Source organism: Ictidomys tridecemlineatus, chromosome 15, assembly GCF_052094955.1.
Source record: "Ictidomys tridecemlineatus isolate mIctTri1 chromosome 15, mIctTri1.hap1, whole genome shotgun sequence".
In the NCBI taxonomy this organism is placed as follows: Eukaryota; Metazoa; Chordata; class Mammalia; order Rodentia; family Sciuridae; genus Ictidomys; species Ictidomys tridecemlineatus.
In genome coordinates, this window is record NC_135491.1 from 42,581,320 (window position 1) to 42,585,238 (window position 3,919).

Sequence of the window (3,919 nt, forward strand, 5' to 3'; positions counted from 1 at the left end):
AGTGCACGTTTCTGAAGACCCAGGTGACCCACCCTTAGAAACATGACCTAGAGAAAGTCTTACACACATGTATACGGGGATTTGGGGAAGCATGTTTTCTGTATCAACCCAAACGTCCATCCAGAGGAAAAAGGACCCATGAGCCATGTATTTTTAAACAATGGAATATATTCAGCAATAGTCTTAATGAAGTGAACTAGATTCCCTTTGATCCTTAAGGGTAAAGGTCAAGAACTTAATATTGAAAAATGGAAAGAAGCAAGTTGCAAAAGGATACGTGCATGATGGAGTTCATACATGTACACCTCCACTTTAAATACACACATTACATATGTGTACAGATACAGGGAGCACAGGTAATAAAAGCAACACACACATACACTCACACACACACACACACACACATACACACACACTCACATACACACAGACATACAGCAAGGACACATAATAACTTCAAAATAGTGTTTACCTCTGGGGGAAATGGGATCCAGAAGGGTTACAAAAGTGACTTCAACAGCACTGTATTTTATTTCCTTTTAAGAAAATAAAAGTCAAATGTGAAAACATAGTTTATTTGTTTAAGTCTGCCTAATGAACACATGTGTGTTTCTTTCATTATTTTTTTCTGTTCATTTCTGTGTGTTTTAGATATTTCAGAATTCCAATAAAATATAATAAAATTTAAAAAGGAGGAGTATGTGATTCCCTGCAGTCACATCAAAGCCTAACTCAATGTCTTGCACCCGGAAAATTTTGAGTATTTTGATTTTTTCAAAGTCCTTTAACTGCCCTAGGATCAAGTCCGAGGTAAGAACAGAAGCACAAGGTCCCCAGTGCTCCTAACAGGTGAACCAGTCCGTCTGGGTCCCATCCTACCGAGTGGCCCATATTTCACTGTGTGGTAATTGCTGTTTATGTGTCTGTCCTCCCTACCAGTCTGGGAGCCTCAGGGCAGCAACAGAGTCCTGTTCATCTCCTGCGCATAGGAGGTGACAGAAAACACAAAACTAAATTGAAAAACACCACACGTACCAGCCTAGGGGATGCTAGTGACTTTGTAGAGCTGGGGATTTGGTCTCAGGCTATATTGCACCTCATGCTAGGGGAGTCTTTGGGTGTCCTGGCATGGGTCTCTTGTAAGAAAGTCACTTCATATGATTCTGGTGGGCTGCGTCTTCCTCCCTAAGAGGCAGCACAGAGTGCTGTCTAGGTTCTTCCTCTGCTTTCTGACTGTACATCACACTGGATGGTGTGAACACTAATGTTGGCATCATACACATTTACCAATACTTCTGCACAGAGACCCAAAGGGACCATATAAGCATGAAAATAGTTGTTTCATCAAATTGGGAAAATTATACTTTTCTCCCTATTTTCTCAGCTTTCTGCAATATGGTTTTATTGTCCTATTAAAAACTTACAAAGAATATAAAAACGCTATTTCATCTATGAAGTGATGAAATAGGAAGGCAAGTGTTTCAATGTTCTAATAGACTTAATTTCCCACCCTTCAAGTTTCTTTTTTGAAATGCTCAATGAGTACATAAGTAGAATATATGCATATGCATTTATATTTCCATAGAATAAATAATGGGCAAGACAAAAGTTAAGTGCAAAGAAATTCTGCAGACAGGGTTCAAAAGTGGAGGCCAGGAATCTGCATGTTTTCCAAGTTCTCTAGGTGATTGTACTTTAAGTGGTCCTCAGACCACAGTTTGGGAAAAAAATAACAACTGTCTGAGCTTCAGTATCTACTTCAGAAAAGAAGGGGTGACATGATTTATAGGTATAGAATCTGAAGATCAGAGAGAGCAGGAGTAGAGGTGAACAAATGGGGTAACAGTAATGGCAGTCCCCTGAATGTCTGCCCTCAGATTTCCCTGATGCACAGGGGGCTACAAATTAAGGTAACATGGCTAATCTGGATTATCAACTTGACTGGTTTAGGGTGTTTCCAGAGACATTGGCATGTGAGACAGCAAACCAGGGAAGGTATCTGCCCTGAGTATGGAGGCACTTTCCAATAGGCCAGGCCCTGGATTGGAAAAAAGATGGAAGAGGAGGAAGGTCTAGCCATACAAATAGAGTCCTCTGGAGTTGGTGCGTCTACTTACCCCAGCTCCTTCAGACTCCCATTCCTCCACTCTTCCCAAATGAATTCTCACCAACTGACCCCCAAAAAGTTTCTAGAGGGACAATCTTGCATAGGAGCTGCATCATTGTTCCCTCTTTTTCTGGCCTGAGCAGCTCTTGGTTCCTCCAGCTCTCTAGCCTGTGACAGCCATTGTGAGACTATCCAGCTTCTAATGGTGTAAGCCAATCTTTCATAATCACATGTATACATATCCCACTAGTTCTGTTCCTCTAGAGAACTCTGAGGAAAAAACAAAAACAAAAACAAGAAAGGAACCTGACCATCCACAGTGGGAGGAAAAGGAGAATAGTGCCCAGGTTACCTCTGACACCTGGGAAAGTAGCCACTGTGGCTTCCAGGCTTCCACGGGGACAGGTTACTGATCCCACCCTCCGCACAGAAGCCAGGTCCCCAGGCAAAGTCAAAACCAACCTTCTGTATATGCTGTTTCCCAGAGTTTATAGACCCGAGTATTTGAGCAAAGAACCATCTAAACTCTGCCAGAACTCAACACTCTTCCTAGTAATGGGCAAAGAGATCTTCACTTCAAGAGAATGAGATGAAAAAGAAATAATTGGGCTTCAGAGAATATTCAGCAATTTATTCCAGAGGATCGTTCTGTAGCATTGCAGCAATGATACTGATAATATGAGAGAGAGCAAAAGGGAGAGAAGTTAAGAAATCATCTAATTTATATCTTCAATAAGTTGTTTAGCAATTATGTGGGCCATATGAAAAAGAATCAGAGAATATTGTTTTTAAGTGAAAATACATTATTGAAATATAATACTTTATAAAAGACTGAGTCCGAAGGTAGCAGACAGAGTCATGCTGAAAATGCAAAATGAGTCTTTTGAGAATTCTCCTTTAGGTTCTCTGCCCAAGGCTCACCTTTCTCCAAGTATTCTTCCATACCGAATTTGATTAATATCCTCTCTCCTGCTCAGAGATATTAAGCTGGAAGCCCCAGTAGGGGACACTTCACTGTTCCCTGTAAGTAAGCCGTATTGCCCACTCTGTGAATGGGTCTGTTCTTTACAGAGATCCTCCCCACTGAATGGCCTTCTTTCCAATCCCTTCTAATAATTAGAGCATTTATTGTAACCTTCCATGTGCCAGGCACTCAGTAAGTAACACTTTCTGTCAGTCTGTATGTAAGTACACTAGTAGGCAAGTGTGTAAGAACGTATGTGCTACAGAATGTGGCACCCGCATACTAAAGCCAAAACCACCACCAGAGCACCTAAAGTGTCAGGGCGTTAGTCTAAGCACTGGTGATACATCAGGGAGTAAAACAGATAAACTCTCTTCTCAGAGAGGAAGCTGAGTACAGAAGTTACTAAACAGCAATAAGTGTGTGTGTGTGTGTGTGTGTGTGTGTGTGTGTGTGTGAGTGTGTGTGTGTGTGTGAGCGTTTGGGTATGTACATGTTTTATGTTATGGACATTCATTTGTTTCATGCTATGGAAATTTATTTGTTAAAATTCTAACCCCACATGTAACTTTACTTGGAAATAGATTAATATTTAGGGGGTAATTGAGATCAAATAAGGTCATAGTAGCAGGACCTCAATCTGATAGGTTTGATAGCCATATTAAAAAAAAAAAAGAGGAAGAAAGTGCCCTCTCTCCTCCCTCTCTCTCTCTCTCTCTCTCTCTCTCTCTCTCTCTCTCTCTCTCTCTCTCCCTCCCTCTCTCCCTCCCTCCCTCCTTCTCTCCCTCCCTCCCTCTCTCCCTCCCTCTCTCTGAACATGCATGGAGGAAAGTCCATAGCAGGTGACT